This window comes from Salmo salar, chromosome ssa10, assembly GCF_905237065.1.
Source record: "Salmo salar chromosome ssa10, Ssal_v3.1, whole genome shotgun sequence".
Classification (NCBI taxonomy): Eukaryota; Metazoa; Chordata; class Actinopteri; order Salmoniformes; family Salmonidae; genus Salmo; species Salmo salar.
Window position 1 is genome coordinate 90512953 of NC_059451.1, and position 12125 is coordinate 90525077.

Consider the following 12125-nt stretch of genomic DNA (forward strand, 5'->3'; position numbering starts at 1 on the left):
TGTTGTATCTGCACGAACCCAGTCTTTACTAAAATCATCCATACATCAATTGTCTTAAAATAATTTATTTACTAAACTAAGTAATTCACAGAAAGTATACAAACAGTAATTATCATCACAAAGAATTGGTAGAGTAATGTGCCCTAGTGGTCTAAACAGGCCTGGCTGGTGTCTTGTAGAACAATGGGTTATAAAAAGTCAGCTGAGGATGCACACCTACAGAGTTCATTAATATTAACAATTGATATGCTAATCCTTTGCACATGAACGCTCACTCATTCGAGAACAATTGCAATCAATATATATATTTACGCTCAGTGTGTCGTCGGGATCCTTGTTGGAGCGTCGTTCTGTTGGAGAGTTCTCTCTCTCTCTCTCTCTCTCTCTCGGTTAGAATGGATCTTTCAAAGTGACATTCATTAATGTCGTCATAGGATGGATGTTTCGTTGGTCTTCGCGTTCAATGATATAATTTACTTAGCTGCAGACTAATAATTAATATCAAAGACTTGTTCTTATTCTGTCAGTATCAATAGTCTAAAAGTTAACCACGTGGTATAGTTCACTTTCAGTAGAGTACTTGGATGGTCAAACCTATTGGCCAACTCGCAATGGAGTGGAGGCCGGGTCTGTTAGACTAGTAAGTCGGGGGGGTTTTATAGTGAACATAGAACAGGCTTGTCAAATGACGCCTGGTCCTGTCTGTGTCCCTGGGGGCGTGCCGATGACTGAGTTAAGCTTGGTACAGAAATACAATTCTATCACATTAACATCAGTACATAGCATCTCAGTGTATTACAAATAGCTTTATCCTTATTAATACATTCTATACAACCAAGTGGATGCAAGTCTCATCGCTGAGGCTATTATATAAACCGTTTTATGGTAATATGGCTATATTGTCTCTTCTGAGTATCACAAAATTGTACCAAGCGGACCAGTTCGTAGCTGGATTCTTCACCAATCTTTCATACCTTCTCCAGAACACAAATGTCGCTTGGCTCCCCAATTCTGTGAGTTGGAAGAATTTCCTGTGTCTCTCTATGGGCCATGTGGCAAGAGAGTCTCCTCTTAGAGTTTTTACAACCCTTTCACACAGGGCCTGGGTGGGGGGGGAGGTAGGTTGGGGGATGGTGCAAGGGGGGAGGGGGTCAACTGTCCTCCCTGTACACAAAGAGGCCAACGTCATGACATACCCCCCCCTGGTGGTTTGGATCTTGTTTATCCTGCAAGTTACAGATCAACATAAAATCATGACCACGTGATGTCCCGTTGGTAGATCATCGTTGCAGTCCCCTCTGGTGGTTGAACTGTTATAGGCTCTCTGGAAGCGGAGCAGTCCACCACAAGGATGGGCAGTTGATGTCCGGTTGGTGATCGCCGTTGCGGTCTCCTCTAGTGGTGTACCTTGGTAGGTTCCCTGGAAGCTTCAAAGTACCCCAGGAAGGGCCATGGGATGTCCTGGTTGGTGATCGCCGTTGCGGTCCCCCCTCTGGTGGTTTACCTTGGTAGGCTCTCTGACAGCGGGCATGCCGCCACAAGGATAGGCTGTGGGTGTCATTTGGGGTCGCCTTTCCGGACCCGTCGTCCAGACTGGAAGATCTGGGCAGTAACTTAGGCAGATGTTAACAACGCACACACACTCATGAAATATATATAATTACATGCATTCCCCAATGAGCGGCGTTGTGGCACTAAGTGATGGTTGTATGGGGACTTTGTTTATGGCTCTATCACTTCCTAAGTGTCAAAGGAACTGAACCGAAAAGGAATGAAAGCATAAACAAACAAAAAAGTATACAAAATATAGTTCTCACACAAAAAAAATCATCTAATTGGACTGTATTCTATATACGTCCAATGTTCTGGCAAAATGATTATCATGGCATTGTCTCTAATGCCATATCTAGGGTTTTTCCTACTTGGTGTGTTGCTTAGGCGCTATCCTAAGTTGATAACTATATGATAAGTCTACAGCTGTAATGCACTAGTTTTGGGCAGTCTACAGGGATGACCTATGGACTTCTGGGAAGAAAACTGATGAGTGCTGTAGAGTCAAAGGCCTAGAAGTAAATGTTCAACTTTACTAAGGCTGGTATATTGCTTGGGCCCTTAAGTGGTCCTAGCATAAATCCTAATTGGATGTTCCGTTGTGCATGTGCGCTTATGCTTACGCAAGCGCGCATGTCAAGGGAAGAAAACCAAGTATCCGGGCAGATTACAACTTGTTCAGAATGAGTCTGACGTAGTCAGGTAATTTTCAGGTCAATGCCTGGAGGTCAGTCTGAATTGGTGTCAAGGGAGTCTGTAGTGGTTTTACTACCAGTCACTGTCTTCCACTATTGTAGTGGCGATAGGTATGAAGTCTATTTCATAGCTATGTTATCCACGGAGGAGCTAACCTCACGACGGAAGTACTCTTTAAGTATTGGACCAGTCATACGTGGTGTGATCATGGTTCATGACTTCTAATAATTTTCCTCCTGAATGGAGGATCCTATTTATTAGTGACATGTGTGTTAACCATTGGAAGAGTGCACTGGAGATTCCCCTCCACGTGATGCACTCTGAGTGACTCCTATGTAGCTGTTGTCAATGGTAATTTGATTGGTTAAGTCTCTAACATTCTTACTGATTGTAGCTGGACTGACTGTTGCTAGTATTGGTACTCGTACTCAAGGGGACCAGTTATCCTACCGATTTATTCTGAAATATTATCTACCGGAACACATGATTGGAGCATTTTACTAGTTGTATTGTAGTTGAACCTACACATGGCAAAGAATAACTATTGTTGCCATTTGTTTTGGAGGTAGACAAGTCCACTGGACTTCCTTTACGACCAGTGTGGTACACCTCAGTACTATCTTAGATGTGTTCTAAGATAATCCCCGTCTAGGGGCCTGTCTGCTCCTCACTGTTCTCATAGGGGAGTTTACAACTAGATTTGATTTATGCTCTGGCAGCCTCGTACGGTGTTGTCCGTAGTCTTGACCCCCCACCGGCCTCGATGAGGCTCATCATGGGTCTGGGCTACTATTCCCCCCCTTTGCGCCTCGGGACCCCCCCACCAGCGGGTGGTGTTGGTGTCCGATGCGCAAATGAAAAGGTCGGACCCTATGTACGAGTTGTCATCGGCTGCGTTGTTATGAGAATGGCTGTAACCTTTCAACCAAATCTCCTGGTGTTTGTGCTTCAAAACGCTCAGTGGCTGTCGAGGCATGTCAGTCACCACCGCGTCCGCGTGTGGCAACCTCTTCATTACCTGCGAACTGAGACGAGGATATCGGTCTGTGATATCGCAAAGTGTTTCGCCAGTGGGAGTCATCGGGTCAGTTGCTGGACTGACGCCATTAGTGTCATTGTAAGGGGTGACAGTCCCCAACAAAGCGGAAGGTGTATCATCGGAAACAGAGTATACTCTGTGCATCAATGTTTTTCTTGCTGGGACGCCCGCAGTGCTTGCGGAAGTGTCCAAAGGGCAAGAGAAGTTCATCTCAACTATCGTATTGCACGACTGCAAGGAGGAGGGAAGTTGCTTATTCACAGAGACAGCTGGCTCGAAATCATGAAAAGAATGGTCAATCAGGTTGGCTGATGGAATGTGTAGAGATATCGTACTATATCCGTGGATCGGATTTTGTACCAAGAGGTTTCTAAACGTCTTTTTCCCAAGGGGTGCTTTCGACAGATACCCCTCGTGAAGGACTGCGTTGCAGCTAGCGTTAGGGGGAGACAGTGTGGTCAGTGGAGAAGGCACTGTGGCCTGTGACCATACCTGGTTGGTTTTCCAATCCATCAATGGGAGTAACCGATCCATCAAGTCTGCTCCAAGTAGCAGGGGTACAGTTTCGAGGCTGGTAACATACACAGGGTGAACAAGCGATACGTCCTGGAAGTGTAGTTTCAGCATGACTCTCAATGTGAGAGGCGAGGTAGTCTGAGTGACCCCTCGAAGTGTTGTGTCGCATCGTTCCACTTTTAACCAACGTTTAGTTGGCTTCAAAGCCCTTTTGAGATCATCAAACAATGTTTGAGTGATGAGTGATATTGTCGCACCCGAATCAATTAGCGCATGACAAGTTAAGCAGTCCTCCCAGGACTGTTTCCAGGTATGGCCGTTTAGATTCGTGGTTAGTGGACATATTCCCCACAAAGTGGAGTGGTCGTTCGCAACGACGTGATGTGCCATGTCTGTTCAAGATGGAAGCAGATTGACTTTTCCGATTTTGAGTGGGCTTGGCTTTAACCTGTTAGGGCTAGGGGGCAGTATTGACACGGCTGGATAAAAAACATACCCGATTTAATCTGGTTACCACTCCTACCCAGTAACTAGAATATGCATATACTTATTACATATGGATAGAAAACACCCTAAATTTTCTAAAACTGTTTGAATGGTGTCTGTGAGTATAACAGAACTCAAATGGCAGGTCAAAACCTGAGAGATTCCTTTACAGGAAGTGGCCTGTCTGACCATTTCTTGAACTTCTTTTCCATCTCTATCATTTACTAAGGATCTCTGCTCTAACGTGACACTTCCCACGTCGTCCATAGGCGCTCAGAGCCCGGGAAAAAACAGAATGTCGTCATTCCAGCCCCAGGCTGAAACACATTATCGCCTTTCTCAAGTGGCCGATCAAGGGACACTGGGCTTATGCGCGTGACCCGACCGCCCCGCCTTTGGGATTTTTTCCTCTGTTTGCCGAAAAGGAGATTCCCTGTCGGAGTATTATCGCTTTTCTACGAGAAAAATGTCGTAAAAATTGATTTTAAACAGCGGTTGACATGCTTCGAAGTACGGTAATGGAATATTTAGAATTTTATTGTCACGAATTGCGCCATGCGCGCGACACTTCTTTACTATTTCGGATAGTGTCTGGAACGCATACGAACAAAACGCCGCTATTCGGATATAACGATGGATTATTTTGGACCAAACCAACATTTGTTATTGAAGTAGCAGTCCTGGGTGTGCATTCTGACGAAGACAACAAAAGGTAATCAAACTTTTATAATAGTAAATATGATTATGGTGAGTGCTAAACTTGCCGGGTGTCTAAATAGCGAGCCCGTGATGCCTGGGCTATGTACTTAGAATATTGCAAAATGTGCTTTCACCAAAAGCTATTTTAAAATCGGACATATCGAGTGCATAGAGGAGGTCTGTATCTATAATTCTTAAAATAATTGTTATGCTTTTTGTGAACGTTTATCGTGAGTAATTTAGTAAAATGTTAGCGAATTCCCCGGAAGTTTGCGGGGGGTATGCTAGTTCTGAACGTCACATGCTAATGTAAAAAGCTGGTTTTTGATATAAATATGAACTTGATTGAACAAAACATGCATGTATTGTATAACATAATGTCCTAGGGTTGTCATCTGATGAAGATCATCAAAGGTGAGTGCTGCATTTAGCTGTCTTCTGGGTTTTGGTGACATTATATGCTGGCTTGAAAAATGGGTGTCTGATTATTTCTGGCTTGGTACTCTGCTGACATAATCTAATGTTTTGCTTTCGTTGTAAAGCCTTTTTGAAATCGGACAGTGTGGTTAGATTAACGAGAGTCTTGTCTTTAAATAGCTGTAAAATAGTCATATGTTTGAGAAATTGAAGTAATAGGACTTTTAACGTTTTGAAAATCGCGCCACAGGTTGCCAGTGGCTGTTACGTAGGCGTCCCACCTAGCCCATAGAGGTTAACGAAGCGTTTGACCTTTTTCTTCGCAACTTTTGTATCAGAGTCTATAGACAAAGCCCGGGGGGCTTGTTTCTTGATCAAGCGGGCCCTGGATAGGGTCTTGAATGAGAGCGGGAGAAATTTGAACTTTAACGTCCATGCTATGGGTGTTAATTCCAGCGGACCTGGTGTCCGGTAATTCCCCGTCTAGTCCTTGTGACTTATCTTTTACCCTTTTCTCAAATTGTTCTCGCTTAAGTTCTTCCCGTAGTGGGACTTCTGGAGAACATTGGTCTACGTTTTGATCGTTCTTCAACCCTTTGTTACCCTTGTGCTCTGACACTTTTTGTGGGTTGGGTTTAGGAACGTAGCGAACGGGTCGATTGTAGCGGTAGTCATGTTGATGGCTACGTACTTTACAGTTATTTCGACCGCGGAGGTTATTGGAACCATGGTTTCGTGGTAGAAACTGTTGTTGTGCGTCATCTCTCGACGCTCCAATACCTGGTAATGCACCCTCTAACTGGAGCGAGTGCTCCTGGTCAAACTTCAAAACCGAGTGGTCAGGGATCTTAGCATTGTGAACTTTTGATGCCTCAAAAGCTGTGCTTGCAAGCTCTCTGAGTTGTAAGATAGGCAAGCCAACGTGGGCTGCAGGGCCCAAGTAGGTAATGAAGGTGGGATACATGTTCGACAGAAACATTTGTTTGAATGGTAACAGCTCTTCCATTCCTGTTTCCGTGAGTAGGCCAAAGTAAGCTGAACGAAGCCTATGATAGAAAGCTTGTGGGTGTTCGTTCCAAGCTTGTTTGACCGAGTTAGCCAGTGCGCTATCGTGTTTGCAAGTCGCAGAACCACTGAATTCTAATTTCAAAGCTGTGGCAAGTTTAGCGTAGTCATTTAGCACATGTTGCTGTTGTAGGCGACTGAACCTCGTCACGTGTCTACTCGACATTCGCTTCAACAGGTAAACCCTGTCAGAACCCGTAGCGTTCGGGTAGCCATCCAACGCGTCCTCTATGTCAGCTAGGAACGTCTCAGTATCGTTTGGCTGACCTGGAACGGGGTCAAAGGTGGGGAAATTCTTGACGAGTTTGTCAAGGTATTCCGTGCCAAGCGGGCGGAGAGGGTTGGCTTCATCCTGTGGAGAAATTGGGGCCGAAAGGCCAAGAGAAGAAGCCAAGCCTTGTTGTTGTTGACCAAGAGGCGCCATATTACAAAGTGCCGAAGGGCCAAGAGGAGAAGACTGAGGGACACATGAGGGAGGCAAGGTCTGAAACCTATTGTCTTCACTCCTGTGAGTACAGGGCTCCGGTTGCTTGGATGGGTAGTTGCGCTGTAGAGCGTGACCATTCTGGATTTCCTCCAGATGGTACCTAAGGGTGGAATTCTGCTGCATTGCAGAGTCCACTTGAGCGCTTAGAGTACTGATTTTGGACACGTGAGTGTCACACCTGCTCCTTTCGGTCTCAAACTTATCTGTCATGGTTTGCAGATAGAGGTCTTGAGTACGGAGCGAGAGATTCAGTGATGAGATTTCCTCTGCTTGCTTAGAAATCAATATTTCCATCCTCATCACCTGAATTCTCTCATCATTCATTTGGTCAGCGACTTCAATAAGTTCTGCTGATTTATCAACCAACTTTGTCACTGTTCATTAACTGATCGTCTTTGGTCTGCAGCGCATTGAGGAGCACCGTGTTATTTTGAGTAACATTCAACAAAACAGCATGCATGTTGTCAAGTTGAGCGCTCCTGTTTGTAGATAACTCTTCAGATTTATCTAGTTTGGCGTGGACATCATCGTATTTAGTTTTGGCTAAATCGAGTTGTTCCTGTAGCATATGATTTTGTTCCTGTAGAAAACGTTTTTTTTGAAGAGCTTGTGCTTGTTCATCGTCATACGTTTTTGCAATTACATTTAATTGTTCAGTTTTCGAATGCAGTTCCATAGCTAGCATAATTTTTTCCTTGTCTGCATTGGTCATTGGTTTACCGGTTCTCGCCACCTGTCCCTTTATGTCTACCGTTACCTGCTCGTGCTTCAGCTGTGCACTGCGGTATTGGACAGATGGCAATCTCGGATGGCAAGACATCAGAGCTAGACTGGAGAGAACCTTTACGAGGCCTGCGCCCGATGGTTGATTTTGGAAAACATTGTTGTCTGCTTTTCCACTAATGGCATAATTAGGGTTGTTATCGCTGCTGAGGTCAGAGATCAATCCATTTACGGGTGGAGGTTCACTAATTAGCGGGCGAGTGGGGACCACCCCCTCTGATAGCTTGCACATTATTAGAACATTTGAAAGGAAAAAATGTTTTTCCTAATTTTCCAAAATTTGGTTTTGGAATGTGGGGAGCTGCAAAGACGATTTTAATCTATTTATAGACGTTAATGAACCATCAGTACTGTACAGTACTGTGGAAGTTGGACGTGAATGAATTTGCAAAAGCAAATTGAATTAATCAATGCCAATGATTACTACCTGGGTAGGCTATCTGGGTATTAAACTTGAATTACCTGAGAGGTTGCTTCATCCAGGTTAATATGCAAAGTTTAAGTTGTCTCATTTAATTGGAAGAACCTAGAAAGGTATGTTCGACAATTTAACTTATTAAATGGAATGAGACGATAATCCATACAATCTCCATTGATTGGATATCATAAGTGTAAACCGTAGGTCAAATGTTGGGACCCTTCACCACTAGGGTACGCTCCTCCCTGGGGCTGAAGCCACATGGGATTCACTCTCATCAGTAATGGGTTTTACTGAATGTGCTTTGCTAAAGCAGATTTTACTGATTAATCTATTTATGATATATCAAACCTGTATAGGCTATCTGGGAATTAACTTTCAATTAACCTGGGAGCATTGCTTCATCTAAGTTAAGTTTGGAAAAAGTTAATCATGTCTCATTGTAGACGCCCAATCAATTTTGGATATTCTTTAAAAGATCCACTTGAAAAGGTAAATCTGGCAATTTCACTTGTTAGTTAAATTGAATGAGACGTCATATCCAGTCAATTGCGATTGTCTGGATATTTTACCGTGATCCACGTTTGGATTTCCCCTAGAGATGTACTGGCAATTCTTCACCACCAGGGTATAAAATGCTGGAATTAAACGTAAGTACAAAGGTCGGGACTTCCGTCGCGCTAGCGGAGGAATTTTAAACGTGGTACGGAGAGGGTAAAATGTTCCCTCTGTTAGCTTGCAGTAATGCTAAGCTCTTCCTAACTTTGTTCAGGAGTATCACTTCCAAGCACCAAAATAGGGTCCTTTCACTATGGAAAGGGTGGGTTTTCTAGTGACGTCTCACCTTAACCCCATTCAGCATATTCTGCTAGCGTTTATGCTGACCGGAGCGACACGGTACTTAAATACAGATACGCATACGGTCTGCCCACACTGTCTTAGTGCGGTAGGCAAATTATTCGGCTCGGTTACCGGACAGTTAACTTCTAATTTCTAACCTTACTCTAGAAGTTAATATTGACCGACAGAAATAGTACCGTTTGGCCTAACGGACTAAATCTGGAATTTATCCCTCACTGCTATCGACATAAGACCGGAGCCACTCTAAATAGCTTCTCCCAATGGAAAATACACAATCACTTTGTTTAGATAGCAGGCTGTTTGTACAATTCTGTTTGCACAATTGATATATAGAATTTCACAGCAAAGTCCAATTCTATCTTAGATTCCTCGCACGGGGGCTCCATATATGTATTATCAAAATGACCCAACGTGCGTTTTAGTTTGAGTCCTCACAGGGGGCACCATAAATGTCGTGTCTTTGGGGTACCATTAAACTGAAGACATGTTCATCAATTAACTCCCTGTAATTATTATCACGCGATTAAACTGATTAATCGTTTAATTGTAATTAACTAGGAGATCGGGGCACCAAGGAAAATATTCAGATTACAAAGTTATAATTTTCCTAATATAACTTTCCATATTATAACATTATATATTATATTCTATTATAGTATAGGCCGATTATCTCCTGGTTTAAATGGTGTATTTTACCTCGCGTCCAGTCTACACTCAGTGTGTCGTTGGGATCCTTGTTGGAGCGTCGTTCTGTTGGAGAGTTCTCTCTCTCTCTCTCTCTCTCTCCCGGTTAGAATGGATCTTTCAAAGCGACATTCATTAATGTCGTCATAGAATGGATGTTTCGTTGGTCTTCGCGTTCAATGATATAATTTACTTAGCTGCAGACTAATAATTAATATCAAAGACTTGTTCTTATTCTGTCAGTATCAATAGTCTAAAAGTTAACCACGTGGTATAGTTCACTTTCAGTAGAGTACTTGGATGGTCAAACCTATTGGCCAACTCGCAACGGAGTGGAGGCCGGGTCTGTTAGACTAGTAAGTCAGGGGGGGTTTTATAGTGAACATAGAACAGGCTTGTCAAATGACGCCTGGTCCTGTCTGTGTCCCTGGGGGCGTGCCGATGACTGAGTTAAGCTTGGTACAGAAATACAATTCTATCACATTAACATCAGTACATAGCATCTCAATGTATTACAAATAGCTTTATCCTTATTAATACATTCTATACAACCATGTGGATGCAAGTCTCATCGCTGAGGCTATTATATAAACCGTTTTATGGTAATATGGCTATATTGTCTCTTCTGAGTATCACAAAATTGTACCAAGCGGACCAGTTCGTAGCTGGATTCTTCACCAATCTTTCATACCTTCTCCAGAACACAAATGTCGCTTGGCTCCCCAATTCTGTGAGTTGGAAGAATTTCCTGTGTCTCTCTATGGGCCATGTGGCAAGAGATTCTCCTCTTAGAGTTTTTACAACCGTTTCACACAGGGCCTGGGTGGGGGGAGGTAGGTTGGGGGATGGTGCAAGGGGGGAGGGGGTCAACTGTCCTCCCTGTACTCAAAGAGGCCAACGTCATGACACATCTCTCGATGAACAAAACTTTCCAAAGATTAGGAGTCATGCTCAGAAGATGTTTGTGCTGTTTGAGTCAACCTATGTATGTGAACAGACATTTTCAGTGATGAAATATAACAAGTCAAGGCACAGGTCATCTCGTACTGACTCTCACCTCTCAGCAATCCTGCGCATAGCAACGTCAGAAACTACACCTGACTTCACTGCTCTAGTCAATGCCTATCAGAGACTTCACTCCTCATGATAATTGAGTAGTTTAAATGTAATGTTGAGCTCTCTATCTTGTTTTTGTGCATTCCCATTAACAAGAGTTCTGTCTGTGGTGCTGAATGCACAGTGTACTTTTCCCTCCATGTAGTTCATTGCATGTTTAATAATGAAAATACCTACCAAAAGGAGAATATGGATGTGGTTTATTTCTGTGCATGTTAAAAAGTTAAATAAGAAGCATATCTGGATGTGATTTACAGTAGATATATCTGTCAACACAGTCATACACATGATGTATAAATCTGTAATATGATTCTGGCCCGCGATGGCAAAAATATATTCTAATGTGGCCCTCCATGGAAAATAATTGCCCAGGCCTGATCTACACTGATTGAAGTTGATTTAACAAGTGACATCAATAAGGGATCATAGCTTTCACCTGGATTCACCTGGTCAGTCTATGTCATGGAAAGGGCAGTCCTTCGTGTTTTGTATACTCAGTGTATATTCCTGGAATTGTTATACTATAAATTACTCTCAAAAGATTTTGGCTTATTTCATAGAGCTAAATATCCATATCTAGATGAATATTACCCATTTTAGCAGGGACATTTCTGTTGAGGGCTTCCACCGTTTAAAAGTAGTCAACTTGGTGGGGATTACTATGGGTTAGGACTTGAGTCAGATTATTGTCAAATTGGGTTGCCTATGTGTTGTAAATGGCTTTAAGCTATCAACGCCATGTAGTTGGCACAACAGATGATGGCGCTGCCCATGCTGTCACAGAATGGCACAGATAAAGATTAAATCCTTCTCTATGGTTTATTTACGGTATTGGGATGCCCTCTACTGTATGTTTATTTACTCAACTTTTATAATTAAAACATTTCTGCATGTAAATATGAACTACCAAAGTACACACAGTACTCCAACACACACCAATTCAGCCAAGATCCTCACTTAGATCCTGATGGTAAAGGTGGGTTTCACTACCTGTCTGCATGCCTGCCTATCTGCCTTTCTAATTGACTTATCAATACCCCAGGAGTAGTGTACATGAATTGTAGGGTTAGGGTCAATGATGTATTATGTAGCTCATTGGTTAGGGTCAGTGTACATGAATTCCAGACAGAGATGTCTCCATCTGCTGGACGCTGGCTTCATTACAACTCCAATAAGGCTGGTGAACAGTCTGTTCTGTTGGCATGGTTCGCCTCTTATTTCCACTTACATTCAATTCATTCCCACACTTCGAGTATAAGATAGGAAACATAAGTAGGATTTAGGCCTGGATTCAATCAGATTGAGTG